Source organism: Lutra lutra, chromosome 9 (genome assembly GCF_902655055.1).
Source record: "Lutra lutra chromosome 9, mLutLut1.2, whole genome shotgun sequence".
Classification (NCBI taxonomy): Eukaryota; Metazoa; Chordata; class Mammalia; order Carnivora; family Mustelidae; genus Lutra; species Lutra lutra.
In genome coordinates, this window is record NC_062286.1 from 71,325,860 (window position 1) to 71,346,405 (window position 20,546).

Genomic DNA, 20,546 nt, shown 5'->3' on the forward strand with positions numbered 1-20,546 from the left:
CTGCCTGCCTCTCTGCCTACTTGTGATCTCTCTGTCCAATAAATAAATAAAATCTAAAAAAAAAAAAAAAAGAATAAGCTATCGTTGAGCAATGTAATAGAGCAAAGCACTACTTGCATTTGCTAAATGGAAGGACACAAGTTTCTGAAAAGGGAAAGGGAAATTCACGTGCCTGATTTGTTCTTAGATTCAAGCAGTCTGGGCTAAGCTGAAGCTGGGATGAGGAAACAATCTGGACAAAAATATAAATAAGAAATAGGATGAAAAACTGATCATTGTCAGTTCTTCTGTGAACCTTCTGCTGAACCTCCTCTTCCCTGATGGGTTAGGAATTCTGTCTTTGATAGCAGAAAGTCCTGAGATGCCTGTATTCTGGGTTGTCACTATTTGCTGCAGAAACCTAGACCAGTCACCTGCTGTCCATAAATTTCCATTTCTTTATCTGTAAAATGTAGATAGTAATAGTATTAGCATAGATACTAGCAAGAAGGAGCACTAAAGCCTTAATAATTACAGTCATAATAGTGATTTCATACTACATAATGAATCTTGAAGTGTTATTTTAAGACAAACATGAGCACATGCACACAATGACTTTGAAATTTCTGAGGTCAGAAACTTCTTTTTACCAGTTTTATTGAGGTATATTGACCACATTTTATGTATTTAAGGTGTTCAATGTATTTATTTGCTATAGTATGCCTTGTGAAGTGATTACCATGATGAAGTTGACACATCCGTCACCTCACCTAGTTAACTTAGGGTGTGTGTGTGTGTGTGCGTTAAGAATACTCACCATCTGGGGCGCCTGGGTGGCTCAGCGGGTTAAAGCCTCTGCCTTCGGCTCAGGTCATGATCCCAGGGTCCTAGGATCGAGCCCCACATCGGGCTCTCTGCTCAGCAGGGAGCCTGCTTCCCTTCCTCTCTCTGCCTGCCTCTCTGCCTACCTGTGATCTCTGTCTGTCAAAAAAAAAAAAAAAAAAGAATACTCACCATCTACTCTCTTAGCAAATTTCAAGTATACGATACAGTATTATTAACTATAGTAACCATGCTATACTTAAGATCCCCAGCACTTATTTATTCTATATCTTTCTCTCTATATATCCAACTCTCAGACCAGTGCCTAACACATAATTGAGATGCTGTATATTTTTGTTGCATGTATTAGTGAAGGGACTCCTTGAGGTTCTGGGAGTTCCTGCTCCAGTATCTCAGAGGATCCCCATTGCAAATCATAAGCAGCCAACCAGATACATGGTATCGGCCAGCTTCCTCGGGAGCCCAGTTATCAGACATTCACAGTGATGTAAACCAGTGACCAAGGGTCCTGCTCATATGGCCAAGTCTCTCACCTCTTCTAACTGCATGTTATACTTTACTCTTGTAGGACATCTCTTCTTCTTCCCAGATGGGTTTTAATGTTTCAGTTGGGAAAACCCCATCCTCTTAAAAACCCAGACAAGTTAGTGGTACTAGGATATGACTTAGATGTGGCACTGACTTAAGAAGATATGAACAAGTCGTCGTCCTCTCTGGAGGGGCAGCCCCGACCGGTCTGTTTGACGGTCGGTACGATTCCTGATGCTTGGAGCGAAATAAAGCTTTGTTTGACCTTCGCTTTGTATCAGTCTCGCTCCTTTAATCATGGACCCATTATTGGGGTACCCAATTTTGGGGGGACCCAACAGCTGGATCATGTGGAATTCTATTTTTAATTGTTTGAGGAACCTCCTTACTATTCTCCATGATGTCTATATGAATTTACATTCTCACCAATAGTGTACAAGGGTTCTCTTTTCTCTACGTCTTTACCAACATTTGTTATCTTTTATCTTTTTTTTTTTTTTTTTTTACATCAAAATGTTTAATGGTAGTTGAGATTTTAGGTAATATGAATGTAATTCTTACTCTGTTCTTTATTTCTAAAATACATAATAGCCTTTTACCACCAGATTTTGTCTGGAATCAGAAGACCACTGACCCTTTTTTTTTTTCCCAGAAATTTTGTGCAATCACTGACAATGGTTTATGAGAAATCTTTTAAGACCTTGGAAACAGCCCACAAAGGGAAAAACCAAGATACAAAATTCTATAGAATGATCAAATATGCTTAGAAAAAAAGACTAGAAGCAAGCCGTACCAAAATGTTGACTGGTCTCTCCGGACAGATGACTAGTGATTTTCATTTCTTTATTCGAAGTTTAGATAATAGGGGAAAAAGTATAATTACTATCAGAAAAAAAAATCTTAAAATGAAAAACTTTTATAATACTGTGTTAAAAAGTACTACCCAATGCAGTGCTTTGGAAACATGCCAACTTCCAAATACCTCACTGCTCTTTCCATTTTGTCCAACAACGGTATCTTTTATCTTTTTGATGATAATCACTTCAACAAGTGTGAAGGGATGTATATCACTGTGGTTTTTTTGTTTATTTGTTTTTAAAATTAAAGAAAAAAAAAAGAAGATATGAACAAGTCATTTTACCTTAGTCAGTCTCAATATTCTTACACGATGTAGAGAAGGAGAAGTATTTGATATTCTTTCTAGTTATAATGTTTTTGGGTGAAGGAAGGCAATGTGGGAAGTTAAGAGGCCAGAATTTGCAATAGATAGACTTCAAGGCTTTGATCCTAACTGCAACTTAATAGCTCTGTTATCTTGATAGCAGATGTGGTCTTTCTTTTTATGCCTCTGTTTCCTCATTTGTAACTTAGAAATAATAATACCCACAAGAAAAAATATTTGTGATAGTTAAAGGATATGAAATGTGCAAATAGCTTAGCTTGGTGCTTGGCTTTCCTAGGCTCTTGTGTCCTTCCACCTCTCCAAGGGGTAAGGGCAGGAGTGAGGAGGCATTCATCCAGTTGATATATTTGTTGATCACCCCTGTATACCAGGTACTGTTCTAGGTGCTGGGATAAATCACTGAACAAAGCAGACAAAAAGTCTAGTCCTGGTGGAGCAATTTTAATGACAATTCTATTCTTTAATATAAAGTATACTTCATAGATTCCATTGTGTCTTCAAAACCTCAAATCTAATTAAAATAGAAACTTAATTTAGGGTGAAATCAAAGTAAAGTCAAGTTATAATTCATTATTGGTTATAATTTATTGTAAGATATTCATCATTGACTAACTTTCAGAGAGGGAAGTCCTAGTGAAGATTTTTTTAAAGTTGTGGATTCAGAAAGAAAAAAGAGAGAGTGAACACCATAATTCACATTGATTAAAAAATAAACTAGTAATTTTTGTTTAGAAATATTTAAATGACATATAGTTCCTAATATGGAAAAATATATTCCTAGATAAGTTTGGCATTTATAGAGGTATCTTTGGTTCTTAAATTTGAAATGATTTATGTATCTTAAAATTATAATATTCTTAGTATTCTATGTCACAAATGATTTTTAAATAGATTCATTCCATTTATCAAGCTAACCCCCCGATTATATATCACTAAGCTACATATTACAAAACAAGTGATTTTTAAGCTTCTTGGATCAAAAATAGCTTACTTTTTTCTTGAAAGACATTTATTATCCTCTGTACATCCACATACAATGGGTCAGGTAGTAGAGCTATCAAATAACCATGCTTTCTGTGCAGGAGAAACTATACATATTAAACATAATGAAGCTCTTCATAATGGGTAAATACTGTAAGCCATGTGCAAGAAAATGAAAAATAATTTACTACATTAAAAAGTGTGCATTAGTGACAGAACAATGCTTCTATATCCATTTACAATGCAATGGAACCTTGAAGCAGTGTGTAATTGATGTATTTAGCATTTGCCCTTTTTGATGGAACTAGGCAGCCACAGCTCTTGCCATCCTTTATATGAGTGACATATGACTGGTGAGAGAAATGGACGCCTGAGAAAGGGCCAAGAGTGCTGACACTGAGTGGTGAAAAGGAGCAAGCAGATGCTTCCTACTATCACCATTGCCAATAATCCACCCGAGGCTATCTCTTGAGTTAATGGTTCATTCTTCAGTTACCTATTGCTTGCCCACTGTGTAAGTGCTCTGCTATATGTATTCTGGGTGGTATGAAACCATACAGCCTGTTCTCAGGAAGCTTATACGAGTCTAAAAAGAAGGAAGGAAGTTTTTCAAAGCAGGACATCATATGGATAGTTAGGGGATAAAAGGAATCACTTTTATTCATGTGATCAAAGGGGAGCTGATGTTAAGTCTGGACCTAGAATCTGGCAAATGCCACTGAAATCACTGAGGGTGGCACAGAGGGAATAGCAGCGAAGGCTCAGAAACAGGAAGGTGACGAGACTGAAGAGATAGTGAGGGATGGAGTGGGAGGGAACTTCCAAAGAATCGATGTTTGTGAATGATGCTGGCAGAATGATTGCCAGGAAATGGAAGTGGAGTTCAGGAGTGACATATTTCTAGAAGACATTTGTAGTAAGAATAATTTAGGTAATTTTCTTCCCCTTACATAAATGTACTGTACAAGAAAACCAGAAGCACAAAAACAGCAAATGCATTTCCAGTAAGTTAAGAAGTTTGGGTGTATACTTAAAAGGTCTTTGTTAGGCTCTTGGTTTGAGGCTTACCAGTTATGTACCATGGGGCTGGTCATTCACCCTTCTGAAGCAAAGAAACCCCCACCTGCTCTTACCTCAACTAGGGTCATTCTGAGTTTGAATAATAAGGTGTGAATTCTTTCTGGACCCTGGGATGGACAATGCAACTGTAGGGTTTATATTATAGAATAAAATGAAGTAAAACAACAATTCTGGCTAAGTGTGCACCGTGAACCAAAACAAAGGCAACAAACAACAGAAATGAAAGAAAGGCTAAGAGTTGCTGAAAGCATAACAATGAAATCGTCATTCTTGTATCTTTACTCAGAGGCCAAATGTATAGACTAAAAGCCTCTCTTGAGGTGGAGAAGGAGACTCCCATCTACTTGTTAATTTACTTTCATCTGAGATGTGGCTGCAGTCCATTGTGACTATATAGAAGAGGAAATCCAATAACATGGTTTACTAGTCCTGGTTCTGCCACTTAGGGCCTCAATAAACCCTATAGCCTCTTTCTTTCTCTCTCAATTGGGGATAATAATAGCTCGGAGCTGTTGTAAGGGTCAACAGATTATCCTTGTGATTTAAAGGAAAATGAGAATTTCAAGTGTAAAAGAGTTAAAAAGACATTCTTGTTCTTTTTGAGGGCAGAATGCAGAACGCTTATCTCATGTCTATCCTTCAGCTCCGACAGAGTCCTAGTCAGTAGAAAGCAGAGTCATCTACCACTTCCCGAGGAGAAAGAAAGGGCTTTACAACTCCACATCTGACCTATCATAAGGAGGAAAAATAATCATTTGAGAACTGCCTATCATAAATGTGGCATCAGCGTAGACCCTGGAGAGGCTACTGAATAAACAAAAAGTGAAGATCCCTGTCCTATGGCCACTTTACATTCCATTAGGGGAGATGGACAACACATGTTAAGCATAAATAATTACGTACTATATTAGAAGATAAGAAAGTTCAATGGAGACAAATGAGGCAGAGCTAGGGAAAGAAGGGCAAGAGTGGGGGATATTGGAATGAAGACTTGAAGGAGGTCAGAGAACAAGCAATGCAGGTATCTGGAAGAATATACCAGGCAGAGGTGAGGGTCAGTGAAAGGCAGTGGTCCAGGAATTGTCTGGCTTGTAAAAATATCCCTGGGTAGTGGTTGTATCTGGAGCACAGTATAGAGCTTAGGGTGGTAGGAAGATGAGCTCACAGATATAAGAGTGGGGATAGATCATGTAGCCCCTTCTAAGAATTCTGACTTTTTTTCAGAGAGATGGGAAACTACAAGATGCTTAGTTGTTTTTTTGTTTCTGAAGAGTTTTTAATGAGGCAGGAAACGGTCTACGTCATGTTTAGTGGCTAAAGCATGAAACAAAACTAACAAAATATTGTGTTTGTTTCTGAATGGTTCTTGGTGATGTCTCTTTCATTTAATTTCTTTCTTTGCAAAGCATTAAAAAAAAAGAAAAAATCCTCTAGGATTGCCTTTTTTTTTTTTTCTTAAACCAATGAACAAGTGAAATAATTTTAATGATGACTTACATCTCTTATAATAAAGTGATCTTGTCTCACGTGTGAATGAGATAACGTTCTTGATGAGAGGTGCTTTTTGTTTGTTTGTTTGTTTGTTAATTTGTTTTTGGCTGTTACTTCATTTCATTCTTGAACCTGGGTGGAATGGTGAAAACCTGGGGGCTGTGGTGTAAATTGTCCTTCAAATAATTAGTGGTGATAATTAATATAAGACAGAACTCTTCTCAGTGATGAATAACCAAGAGAAGCAAAATGGGCTACTGAATATATTTAACAATGCATTTGTGAACAAAATTATTATTTACTTAGGTGGTAAGTTAATTTCACTTTCCGCTTACTAACCTCAGTCCACATGTTTAAACAGACAAAAAACTACATGCAGTGGAGGAAATTGTTACTTCTAAACTGCTATTTATAAACTCCTGTTTCTCTAACTATTCACTTATTTATCTTGTCTTTTACTTTGTGACTGTCAGATCATTTTCATGGCTTCTGGCTGTAACTATGCTAGTATAGATTGAATTGCTTTGTAGAATATACACATTACTTACTTTTTTTATTGACACCTCTTCTGCTTCTAACTCAAAAAGGCTAATTATTTTCTCATGGGTGGGATTTGCATCAGAGTGACGTGATTCAACTAAAAGCATCATTTTGATTTCTTGTGTTGGGAGGGACCTTGGGGATTGGAGAGAAGAAGACTAGACTCAGGGACACCAGGTTGGGAGATATTTCAGGAATTCAGGAGAGATGCTGGTGACTCAGGTGAGGGTGGCAGCAGTGGAAATGATGAAAATGATTAGATTGTGGATCTATTTTAATGGTAGAGTGGATGGATTTGTAGTGGTTTTACCTAAGCATTCTGAAGCTTAGAGACCAGCACCTTCCCAATTTTTTTTGTACTGGTAATTAGATTGAAAAGTGGTTTAAGTTAATTTCACCACATTTATATGTCACTTTACCTTCAAATAATCAATGGTCTAAGAATTCCTTGTCTCCTTCCTTATCTCCTCCTCTTGAGTATTTTTTCCTTGTAGAAACATTGATACCGAAAATAAGTATCAATTTATAAATTTATACTATTATAAAACTAATATTATAAATATCAGCTGTATCTTTTATGGTGGGTGTGTAAAAAATGATGTCCTAGCCTTCAAAGTCCCCTTCCTTTCCCCTGCCCTCCTAAAACAAAAACAAGTCTTCCCCATTCACAGGTATTTTTTTCCCAACAAGATGCCAAAATGCAGCTCTCAAACTAAGTCATACCAGTGTAGCTTTTTAGCTGTTAGCAAGCCTTTTTTCATTTCAGTTTAATTGTCATTTTACATCCAATCAAGCATTGCATCCTTTTCAAACTGGACCAGCTCAGATTTTATTTATCAGAATTTTTCTAAACACATCCTGATTGGGAAACATATACTTTCATCCCTAAGTTAAAGGTTAGAAAAATCTGGGTTCCAGAGCAATGGCTTTTTAATTTAGAAAGAGGGGTTTGTTTGAAGAGTAAATAAAAAGGCATTAAATGAAGTCCTTTTTGGTTCTTTATTAAAGCATGAAAGAAGGATTATTGCTTTTTTATTGTTGTTGAAAGGGAAAAGAGAAAGAAAAAAAAAAAAAAACAGAAGAAAACGTTAAAGAGGGAAAAGAGAACTGTATCTTGCCCCAGTGCTTTCTACTTTCCAATAGAAAAATATGGATAACCAGATCAGTCCATTTTACTATTTAGTCATAGTTTATTGCTTCTTTTAAATTGGCCAAGACACTACACATCAAACAATACCAGTTTTGCAGACTTTCTATTTTACATCAAAATCTGACATGTCCCCCCAGCTTGCAAAGGACTTAAATTAATTTGATCTTTTCTGCTCTTTTGTTCCTTGCTTTATTCTCCTGTTTCCCCGTGTTCACTTGGCTGCACACTGTGAAATTGACAATAATTTTTGTTTAAGCATCGTTTAAACCTTTGCATAAAGTCATACTATTGGGTACTGATTAGATAGGAAGATGAAAAAGCCAGAAGGGAAGGCAGGGAGGAGGAGATAGTGTGGTTCTACTTGTGTGCCTCAGCTGCAGCCATTATGTCACAAAAGAAAAAGGACACAAAATAAAAGAAGCAGGTGGAAAAGATAGTGATGACGGCTGGGTTCTAAATTGAAAGTGTTTCCAGCCAAGTGAATCCTATTCTATCCATGAGGCAGTACAAGAGCAGGAAGGTGTGATCATGAGGTCAACATATTAACTTGACGTCCAAATGCTTGTACTATACTAATAATTTGAGTAGTTATATGTAGATCAAGGTAAACCTGAAATTTTCTGTATCATTGATGTATAAATTTAAAATTCAGCTGACTTACTTCTTTTCCAGATAGAAACAGGACCTCAGTAACTTCGTGAAGATATATTGAGAGTGAGCCATAAGCTGCAGGGATTTATTTTTATTTTTATTTTTTTTAAAGATTTTATTTATTTATTTGACAGAGAGAAATCACAAGTAAGCAGAGAGGCAGGCAGAGAGAGAGGAGGAAGCAGGCTCCCTGCTGAGCAGAAAGCCCGATGCGGGGCTCGAACCCAGGACCTGGGATCATGACCTGAGCCGAAGGCAGCGGCTTAACCCACTGAGCCACCCAGGCGCCCCAGCTGCAGGGATTTAAATATGTGACTTAATTATATACGAGTGGGATACCAAACACATCAAAGAACAGTAATAAGAAGAGGATTAAAAAAAACAAACACTGAGACACAAATGAGAGATGGTCAACATTATAAGCCATTAGGGAAATGCAAATTCAAACCACAATGAGGTTTACCCACTGAGATGGCTATAATCAAAAAGATAGATGGTAACAAGAACTGGTGGGGACAAAGAGAAATTGGAACCCTCATACATTGCTGGTTGTAATGTAAAACTTTGGAAAACTTTTTGGCAGTTTCTTAAAATGTTAAACATAGATTTTACATATCACTCAAGACTTCTAGGAATCTACCCAAGAGAAATGAAAATATGTCCACACAAAAACTTGTACATAGGTGTTCTTGCATAGCAGCATTATTCATAATAGCAAGAAGTAGAAACAACTCAAGTGTCCATCAATGGGTGGATGGATAGGCAAAATCCATTCAGTGGAATACTATCATATACCATATACTACATGGTGCCGCATGGACGAGCCTCGGGAACATTATGGTAACTGAAGGAAGTCAGGCACAAAACCCAGAGATTATATGACTCTGTATAACTGTCAAGAAAAGACAAATCCATAGTGACAAAGATTAGTGGTTGCCTGGATCTGCCTGAGAATGGCAACAGGGAGTGACTGTAAATGGGCACAAGATTTCTTTTTGGAGCAATGGAAATGTAAAATTAGATGTGGTGATGGTTTGCATAACACTGTAAATTTACCAAAGCTTATTGAATTGTACACTTAAAAAGAGTGAAATTATGATGCATAAAATATACCTCCAAAAATATATTAGAGCTTTCTTTTAAATATACAAATAAAACCATGAATATAGAAACCTGAAGGTCAAAGAGAGGAACATTTCAAGGGAAGATAGGAATGATGAAGGGTGTTGGTTGTAGAAGAGATGTGTGAAATAAAATAGAAATATAATGAGAAGTTAACATTGCCTCTCTGATTTTTACCAGGGAAGCCATTGTGCAGACAGCCCAGCCTGCAACTTTCTGCAGGAAAACTCTCTACTACTCCCGAGTGCAGTACCTTTCCTGCAATGGAGTAGCTCATAAAGACCTTACAAGAACCCAGTTCATTTAAATAGGGTTCATTATACATGGAATGTTAGGGGTTGTTGTGTTTTCAGAGCAACTCTGAGTAGACTATTATTATGCAGTGCTTATTTTAACAGGAGTTGATTACGACCAGAAAACTGTCCTTGTTTATCATAGCTCCAAAGCCCCAGTACAAATTGTACTAATCCTATCATTATGAGTGATGGAAAAAAGAAGGGGTGGGGTTGGGGAAGGCAGGGAAATGGAAGAGAACATGTTTTGTCAGCAAGTTCACATTCTTTACTTTATAGAATTAGTTTTCCTTTAGAAAAGCTCCTAAGGATAAAGTCAATTTTTTTTTTCCCAACATGGTCAGAGGGCATTTTCACAGGAGAGAATTACTATATACATGCACAACATATAGATCACTGATTTCGAATAAATCAAAAATAAAATAGCCCAATAACAAAACTATGCAAAATTACTTATTTTTACCATGATCTAATTGTAATTCCCAGGACTTTACAATGATTTGGGGTCATTATTAGGGATATCAATTAGTTTCTTGCCAGTTATTGAAAGAAGCCATAGTTAAAGAGCTATTTTGAGTGCCTGGTAATAAAGTTTACTGCAACCTAATTCATTAGCTACCAGAAACCATAGAGAAATTGTTCCCTATTGTATAGTTTTCTGCCACTTAAAATTAATTCCAAAGTGTTGGCTAAAATGAATTTTCTATTACTTATTTTTATACTTTTTTTTTCCATCTTCACATATTCAGGATCTCTAAATTTTAAGTTAGAGAGTGCTAAAGAAGGCTTTGTACTTCTTGACTGACATTTTTGGTTTAAAAGTCAAAAGTTAATTAAGAACACAGCGAGGGGGGTTTTAAAATAGACTCTGAGATACTGGTTTCCGTGTGTTGGTTGGTTTTAATGCTTGTATTAGCAAGTGTTTTATCACCCAAATTACAGTGAGGTACAAAGAAAAATCCTAGGTTTCGTTGTCTGGCGTTCGGAAAGACACCTATGTTTCTGCTCATTTGGGCGTGCATATAATGAGCTCACCGAGTGTGTGTTTTCCTGACCTCTGGAAGAGAAAAGCAACCTGACATTAAAGATGGGGGTAAAATACTAGGCTGACGCCCACAGGTTTATTGGTGTGTTTGCTGTCACATTAATGGTCTGGAAGCGTTTTTCTTCAGTGCTTAAATTTCAAAGCAGGTTTTTATGAGGATCCACAGGAAGAAAGCATAGTACCGGAAAGTGAATCATCCTTCGAGAACTGTGTTGACATCTCCCCAGAAACAATGTGTTGTGTTATCACACAACGTCAGGAACCGTACCCTGCTTGCTCTGACTGAAATCCTATTTTGTCATATATCTAAAGGCAATGAATGGCAAGGAGGTCTGGCCTCACAAAGCAGGGGCTGCACACTTGGGGATCTTTTCTTGTATTGGAACAACTTTTCCTAACTACCTTACAATACCATAAATAAAAGCAGTGTTCTCAGTACATTATTATCACAGCAGATATTTATATTACATCTGCATACCCTGAGGACAGGGCACAATTGAGTTCTTCAAATTCCTCAAGAGCAAGAGCATTTCTGATCGGAATGGCCAAAACTGGGAGACAGAAACAGCTGGAGGAGAAATAGAAACACCACCAGTGTCCACTTTGTTTTAATCTGGGTTTAGACCACCAATAGCTATTTGCTGTAGGTGGCCACCTGCTTCATTTTTTCCCATTTTAGGGAAAGAGCAAGGGCAACGATGGCATCTAAAATTATTCCCATCCATCAAACAAATCAGCCCCTAAACAGTGAAATCGGTATTCTGTGCCAGGAAGAGAGCTAGGGAGTCAATATAACTTCCTGGCCCTGGAAGAGTTATCGTCTAGTGTAAGAATTTTCAGATGGTAGTATGTAAATCCATTTTACTCTGATTGCGCTTGATCTTCCACAGGAATCAGGTAATGAAATATGTATCATTAGTCCCATTTGACATGATTCCAAAGACATTCAGCTAAAGTCACAATGTCATTGGCAGAAACAGACCTCTCCTCCACCCCCAGCAAGGAGAGGCTGACACACAACAAAAAGCAAAACCTGTCAATCTATCAAGGGAAGGAATGAACAAATTTCTGTAAACAGAAGTTTAAAATTTGATTTTCCCATCTTAAAATCTAGGCCCCCTTAGCTGTGCCTGCCTCCATGAAGTTGTAGGAGTTGTGGAGTGTTCTCTGCAAGGAGAAAAAGGCAAATTGTAATCAGATTATATTCAAATCTGTATGTGAATACACTTCTATTATTCATCCTCTCTATAGGTTGATAAAGGAAACATAAAACCTTTCAGGCAAGAATGGGTGTTAAAAATTAAGCTGAGGGGCGCCTGGGTGGTTCAGTGGGTTAAAGCCTCTGCCTTCGGCTCAGGTCATGAACTCGGGGTCCTGGGATCAAGCCCCACATCAGGCTCTCTGCTCAGCAGGGAGTCTGCTTCCTCCTCTCTCTCTGCCTGCTCCTCTGCCTACTTGTGATCTCTGTCAAAGAAATAAATAAAATCTTTAAAAAAAAATTAAACTGAATTTTCTGCTGGACAGCCCTGACACAGCAAACAGATACTGACATCTGAAGGGGTTCAGTTCAGATTAACTGCCAAGGAAAACTCAGAGACTATGAGTTTTGAGGATTTGCTTGGATATATATATATATATTTTTTTTTTTTAAAGATTTTATTTATTTATTTGACAGAGAGAGATCACAAGTAGACGGAGAGGCAGGCAGAGAGAGAGAGAGAGGGAAGCAGGCTCCCTGCTGCGCAGAGAGCCCGATGTGGGACTCGATCCCAGGACCCTGAGATCATGACCTGAGCCAAAGGCAGCGGCTTAACCCACTGAGCCACCCGGGCACCCCTTGGATATATATTTATACAAGAGAGAGCAGCCCCCGTGAAGACACTCTCAGAAACCAAATGCCACGGTGGCTTACAAGGGTGAGGGTCAAAGATGCTATGAGAAGTGGATAGGTGGGTTTAAGTAAGTCCTTGTGTTCTCAGTCCATCATGATGGCATGATGTGAGGGCAGGCTGATTGCTAAACCCATGTCCACTGGGGTTTTTTGTGACTGAGTTGATCCATTAATTCTCTTGATTAGGTACAAGTAGTATACTTGAATTATAGACCATAAAGGTTGCAGTTTGGTTTTTTGTTTTGTTTTGTTTTGTTGCTATCTCTGGTGAATTCTAGGAGAAATGGTTGCTCAGGTGTCATCTTTGGAAACCTTGACCACTTGTTATCTTTCAGTCTTTCATACCCTCCAAATACAGGGCCACACAGAGGACAAGCCCAGGACAAATGATCTTTATCAGTGTGATAGCCAAAGTGAATTCCATTTGGTAGAGGAAGATGTTCACAGGTGCATTTTTATACATATTGCTTTAAATTTTGTCAGCCCAGGTAAAAACACAACTCAGAAATAGATCTACTAAGGGATTTTCCCTGACAAAAGCACAATGGAAAATACTTTCTACTAATGATCTCATCTGTAGCTTCTCAGCATTTCCAACTGTTAGACACTGTTAAAAAAAAAAAATGCAGTGTTGTGTGAAAGAGAAGAGGGTCTCTGTGGGAGGTTTTGTATTATGTCATTGTTGGCAATTGAGTCTCTGTAGAACCCAATATGGCATGGGATCTTTTTGGCTTGACTTGTAAAAGGGAGCTATTTATGTAGAATAATTCATTCACATGGCAAAATCAGTCTAAATTAAGAATTTAATATTATTAACTTTTCCCTGGTTATATAAAAAAAAAAAAAGCATTCATTATTGAAAAACATGAAAGAGAGAAAGATTTAAAGCAAAAAAAAAAAAAAAAAAGCAACCACACACACACTTTTATAAAACACAGAAATGGTAACTTTCTGGTGTATTTCCTTCCAGAAATGTGTTTATATGTGTCTGTGTGTGTATCATACATATGCATTTATATAATAATCATGCAATTTCTAATATAATTTGTATGTCCAAGCTTTATCTTGTTATTTATGTGGGAGGTATTATTTTCCTTCATCATTAGAATATGAAAGTATGATAGTTAATGGTGGCAAAATATTCCTTCCTAATGTTTCATAAATTAACAATTTCTCAATAGTTGAATATTTTAATTATTTATAATTTTCCTGAAATTAGGGCTGTAATTAACATCTGCTATACAGATTTTTTGTTCATATTCCTGATTTTTTTTCCCCCTTGGCTATATCATTTAAAAGCGGAATTATTAGGACAAGGGTAAAACTTTTCCTTGAGTCTTGAAGCAACTTACCAACTTACATTACCTACAGGTTATACCACTTTGTATCTCTATTAGAGTACTCAGCACTGGTCATATTATACCTAGCAGTGTTGAATATTGTAAGCTAAACACAAAAATATTCCTGTTTTGGGGTGCCTGGGTGGCTCAGTGGGTTAAAGCCTCTGCCTTCTGCTCAGGTCATGATCTCAGGGTCCTGGGATGGAGCCCCGAATCGGGCTCTCTGCTCAGCAGGGAGTCTGCTTCCCCCACTCTCTGCCTGCCTCTCTGCCTACTTGTGATCTCTCTCTCTGTCAAATAAATAAATAAAAATATTTTTTAAAATTCCTGTTTTATTTCTCCTTAAATTTCTTTGAATGCCTATAAAGTTGTATAATTTTTCATAAGTTTACTGGTTATTTAATTCCTGGTTTATTTATTCATGTTCTTCATCAATTTTTCTTTGGAAGACCAAGAAATTTCTCTAAATTGGTTTTCATAATTGCATATATTTTATACCTTACACGCGTATTAAACACCTAGAACAAGAACTACAAGGCCCTTAATACTGGTTAATAAATGAAATAATTTATATATTTTTTTCCTTTGGCCATCTGTCTGTAAGTTTCTACTTTTTTCTACTTCAAGACAATCTTCAGAGAATGACCTGAGCAAACATGTGTAAAGTAGAGAAGTGTTTGAGAGATATGATTTGTTTGGCAGGTAATTATTTGATTGATAGGACCTCCTAGTGCACAGAGATTCTATAGAAAAATATTAAAACAGGATTCCCAAATTGAATAATGTTCTCCTAAAGAGTGTAATGCTTGACCTTGAATTGTTCTTTACATCCACTTTAGAAACTCACTTTTGAGAAAAATACTCTAAATTCCCATCTGTAGTCTTTCTACTTTCCTGTTCTCTCCTGCCTTCTTCTACCTCTTTACCTCAGGAATCATATGTGATTTGCGGGAAACTGTAATAAAGGGTATAAGTAATAGAAAAGATCAGGGAGGGATGGCTAACTGAGGAAGAATCCTGGTAGTGGGACTTCAGGTGATTTTAGAAGTATGTGCTTAGTGGGACGAGTCAGAGAAAAAAGAGAAAATGAAGTACAGAGTCAGGAACAATTATGGCATTTCAGGAATCATAGGAAAAGTGAGTTTTTCATAGTTGAGTAAGTTGAACCTATTTGTGTCACTAGTGTGAAAATAGATTGATGAGGTTTGGCTTCTTTCTCTTTTCTCAGGGAAATATCTCAGATCTGCAGCCAAAGAGCTGATTCTTCTCAGTATGGGCTCTCATATCACAGTGTGCTTATGAAAACCATCTAAGGGGGGGCGCCTGGGTGGCTCAGCGGGTTAAGCCTCTGCCTTCGGCTCAGGTCATGATCCCGGGGTCCTGGGATCGAGCCCCGCATCGGGTTCTCTGCTTAGCAGGGAGCCTGCTTCCCCCTCTCTCTCTGCCTGCCTCTCTACCTACCTGTGATCTCTGTCAAATAAATCTTTAAAAAAAAAAAAACAAAACCATCTAAGGAATTTCAAACTTTCTGAATACAAAATGCCTTTTCCCATCAGCTAGAAGTCATTCTTGTCACTAAACAAATCAGCCAATTTCAGAGTACTTCCTGCTTCTACTTCTTATTGCCACAGCATCTGGCAGGGAGAGTTTTTCTGGGTGTAGGAAGGTTCTGGAAAGTTCCAAGGACCGCAGATTCAGCATGAAAAGAAGGTCTACCACCAGAATGCTGCCTTCCACCTGTTTTGTCCTGATTCTTTTCCAGTATGTCTTCATTCTCATAGTTTCTAAAATTTATTAATATCTTTCTGGCCTCAGAACTTTCTAAGTGTCACTAGAGGTACCTAGAATGTTCCTTGCCCTTCCCACCTGCTTTAACACTTACTCTTTTTTCAGGTTCCAGCAACTGAAATGTACCTTTGTAGGGAATCCCTTTCCCAGGTACCATTTGAGTATTTGCCATCAAGGTACATTTTGGTTTTCCTTCCTTGGTGACACTTTGAACAAATGTAATTAAATGATCTGTTTAATGTGTGGTTACCATCTGTTTTCCCTCCTTAGACAAGGAGTCATGTAAATAAAAATCATCCCTGATCTTACATTCAAGCAGTACCTTTCCTTTAGCTCCATAATCAAATTTGATTTTAAGCAGAGTAAAGTTTAAAAGGGTCTTGGATAATAACAAAAGAAATTTTCATTTATATTTCAAAATGGCTTATTTGGTTAGCTTTAACTCTTTGGCTCATGTGCAGCTTATAGATAAAATTAATTATAAATATTTCAATCAATGGTCAGTCACTGAGTGCCTCTTAGGAGTTAGACACAGCCCCTGGAATATAATGATAGACAGCCACCATGACAAGAGTCAAAATCCCCTGCCCTCACAGAACTCACACTTCAGTGGGAGATGTGAAGGTAAATAAATAATTATTTTGTACCTTAGGTAATGATAAATGTTACATAGAAAGAAAAACAAAAGCCAGTAAAGTGATAGAGAGATGTAGGTATATTAAGTCTAGAGGCAGCACTGTTACTTTTTTCTTTTTCATTCTCGTATCATTTGTTTTCTCCTAGAAATGAAAATTAGAGCTACTTTTCTATACAGCTTATGGAGAAATACTGCTTTCTGGGCTGTGTTTATTTTCAGTCTCATTTGGAATATACCTGTGTTTGACATGTTATTTTCAATATCAAAACCAAGAAATTTATGTAGCCATGCTTCTAAAAAGAAAAAAAATTATATTTAACAAACCTGTAGCTTTGCCCAGCATCTGGAATTGACTTAAATCACAATATTTTTGTTTCCTGGGTTAATGGGTAAAGTGTTGCACCTCAGTAGTGAAATTGCAGGAGAAAGATGGATATTTGTACTTCTGATGCGATTTTATGTCCCTTAGGGTTGCTACTGGTGAGTAATAGCAAAGAATTATTTTCCTTCAACCTGGAGGATAGCCTATATGTAGAAATACAATTCAGAGGGAAGAATGTCTTCTCATGAGCTGGTAGATAGAATTTTATTCTATCCCATAAGTACATGAGATTAAAAGTCATACCAACGTGGTTTAATCCTTACTTTCTGACTATAATGTCTCAGAGATTAGCCGCCTACCTGGGGGCTGCTTGTTTGTTTCCAGTTAAATTATTTGTTGTTATTTTCTGGATAGTGTCTTCTGGATAGTGTCTACTAGAATTTATAGGAATGTTCCTTTCCACAGATAAAATTTTAAAGTAATATTATATATAGATATAGATATAATTTCTTTCACTATATATATATGTATATATATATGGTAAAAAAAATATCCTTTTTGAGATCTGAAAGACTATTATGAAGAATAAATCTTTTTCTTACCAATTCAGTTACTTAGCATAATCAGGATAAAAGGCTAAAGTGGGAAGGCAAAAATTTTGAGGGAATTTTCTGTCAAATCATCATGTTTATCAAGTTAATGCAGATGTTTAAATCATTAATATATTTTACCTGCATGAAGATTTTAGGACTATGAAAATCTTTCCCAAACATTACAAAATGTTGGCCTTGTGTAAGACTTATATAAAGAAAATAATAAAACTTTTACTGAAGAACAGAAAACAGGACCTAAATGTATAGGAAAAAAAAACAACAACAACAACAACTCTGTGCCTCTGGATGGGATGATTCAAGCTTTAAATTAAATGACAGAGTTAGGGCAATTTAACTCATAAGGGATTGGGGGCCTAGACAAATTATTTCTGAAGGTAATATGCAAGTGCAAATTTGCATAAAAGGATATATTTTTGAGAAAGATGATCAGGTTACCAGCATGATATTAAAAGGTATTATGAGGGGCACCTGGGTGTCTCATTTGGCTAAGCATCTGCCTTCAGCTCACATCATGATCTCAGGGTCCTGGGAGGGAGCCCCAGTTGGGCTCCCTGCTCAGAGGGGAATTGGCTTCTCCCTCTCCTGCTGCTCCCTCTGCTTGTGTTCTCTGGCTCTCTTTCTCCCTGTCAAATAACTAAATAAAATCTTTTTTAAAAAAGATACTATGGAATGACTATAACTAAGCAGCCTGTTTCCGGCACAGAAACAGACAAACAGGTATATGGAGAAGAATAGAGTCTCACAGTGGATCAAGTACATACGGAGTTTAGTATGTGATGTGTACTGTTAAAAACTGTGAGGCAAGGATGTAATAGTTAATAGATAGTATTGGAATAACTGATTATGCATGTGGGGAAAAAGTAGAATTAGGTTCCTCTCACATACGATTCATGTAATTAAATAATAAAGGCATTGCAATATTAAAGAAAAACTAGAAGAAAAGAGAGGGAGATATCTTTATAATTTGGGGGTTAGGGAATGCTTTATTAATCAAGAAATGAAAAGAGTTTGCCATGAAGTAAAACTCTAATGGATTGATTTTATAGTATTAAAAACAAAAATTTTATACAGGGTAACTGGATGACATTTTTGGGCAGACTCTATGCTAATAATTTTATAAGTATCAACTCCTTAACCTCTAGGTAAATATTTCCCCACATTTTAGAGAGGAGGGATTGGAGAATTATAATGTTTAGGCATAATCACAAAGCTGATAAATGATGGAGTGTTAATTTGTCTGTTGTAGTTATCCAGCCTGAGCTCTTAACCACATCACCAGGAACAAAGTCAAGAGAAAATGTATTCACTACTCAGACACCAAAAAAAAAAAAAAAAAATCTCACCATTGGCAATGACATGGATGGAGCTAGAGAGTATCACACTAAGAGAAATAAGTCAATCAGAGAAAGACAATTAGCATATGATCTCACTCATATATGGAATTTAAGAAACAAAACAGGATCATAGGGGAAGAGAAGGAAAAATAAAACAAGATGAAATCAGAGGGAGACAGAACATAGATTCTTAATCACAGGAAACAAACTGAGGGTTGCTGGAGGGAAGGGGGTGAGGGGTTGGGGTAACTGGGTGGTGGGCATTAAGTAGGGCATGTGATATAATAAACACATACATATGACTGATGAGTCACTTAACTCTACCTCTGAAACTAATAATACATTATGTTAATTAATTGAATTTAAATTTTAAAAAAGAAATTTAAAAAACATAAAGAAATAAATCTTAAAAAGGAAAATGTATTCAGGCACTATAATCATTTACATTTAAATTTGTTCTATAAGAAAGTTAGCATCCACATAGGATATTCTTTAAAGAGTACCTTGCAGTGTTATTGCTCACATGGTCACTATCTTACTTTTAAAGAATCTAAAGGCTCTTCCTAATAATCTTTAGTCATGTTTAATATAACTCACTAGACTATATTTCACAGTTAAATAGAATATAACAATGCCTCACTTCCTTGGATCATTAGACCAATATCCTCCCTGGCACATAGTGTAAAGTAAAGCTTCTTTACATGACGACTTTTTCCTCACAAACGTTTGTCTATTTGATAGGAGATAAGAATAAAAATATCTAGTGATGGATGATCCATCTGTTCTGCCTGCCCTCCTTGCCACGAACTAAACCTGAATAGTAATTTCTAAATGTTAACTCTTCTTATTTTTACATTGCAGTTGTTATCTTCATTTAGGTGGACTGCATTGTTCAAAACTATAATAATCATAACAAAAATTGGAGATGCAGTGGTGTCCCTAAATTCACACCAATCAGTAATTCACCATTCCCTCTTAGATGGATATTCCTGATCAAAATGTTAGAAACGTCTCCTCCCTCTATAGAGGACATTTACACTTCAGCCTGAGCCAAACTTTCTCATTTCGTTTGTCATGGCACCTTAGTTCCAGTCAAATTTTATTAATTGTTTGATTTCTCAGCTCAAAACCTTCACTCGTCTTCATCTCTTAACTTGCCGTGGTGCCTTTTCCCTAAATTACCTACATTTCAAATCAGTCATCCTTCAAGATGTTATCCAACAAAGTTTTACTTTCTTTATGAAATGTATCTCAACACTTTGAAAGTAACTTCTTCTTTTGAATTTCCATTGCTTTTTCTATGCCTTGTATCTTCTTTGCATTGTGAATGTCTTATAAAATAGAACTCTTATCCACCATTGTTTTCTTCATGATAACTAATGTAGTGCCTCTCACAGAATAGGTCTTTAATATGTTCCTTTAATTAATGATTTCATTAATTCCCTAGTGCATCCCTGGCTTATTTTCAAATAACACATTCTAAAATGATGCTTAAGATGTAAGGCTCTGAAATGCATCAGTTTAAAAAAAACAAACAACCCCTCACCTTGAAGTTTTTTTTAACTATTTAGCCATTTATATATGTATATACAGATCTTGATTCATGACAGCATTTCTTTGCAATCTTTTGGATTGCATATATATATATATATATATATATATATATATATATATATATATATATTGCTGATGTAGAGGGAATAGGGTTTTCGGAGAGAACAGACAGCATCCAGA

The 20,546-nt window shown here is 36.6% G+C and overlaps 1 protein-coding gene across 28 annotated transcripts in view; it reads left to right on the forward strand.

Annotated features, from left to right (window-relative positions):
- The window catches only part of NRXN1 (neurexin 1), a 1,204,011-nt gene that overhangs the window by 424,139 nt on the left and 759,326 nt on the right, over positions 1-20,546 (forward strand). The window lies entirely within an intron of this gene.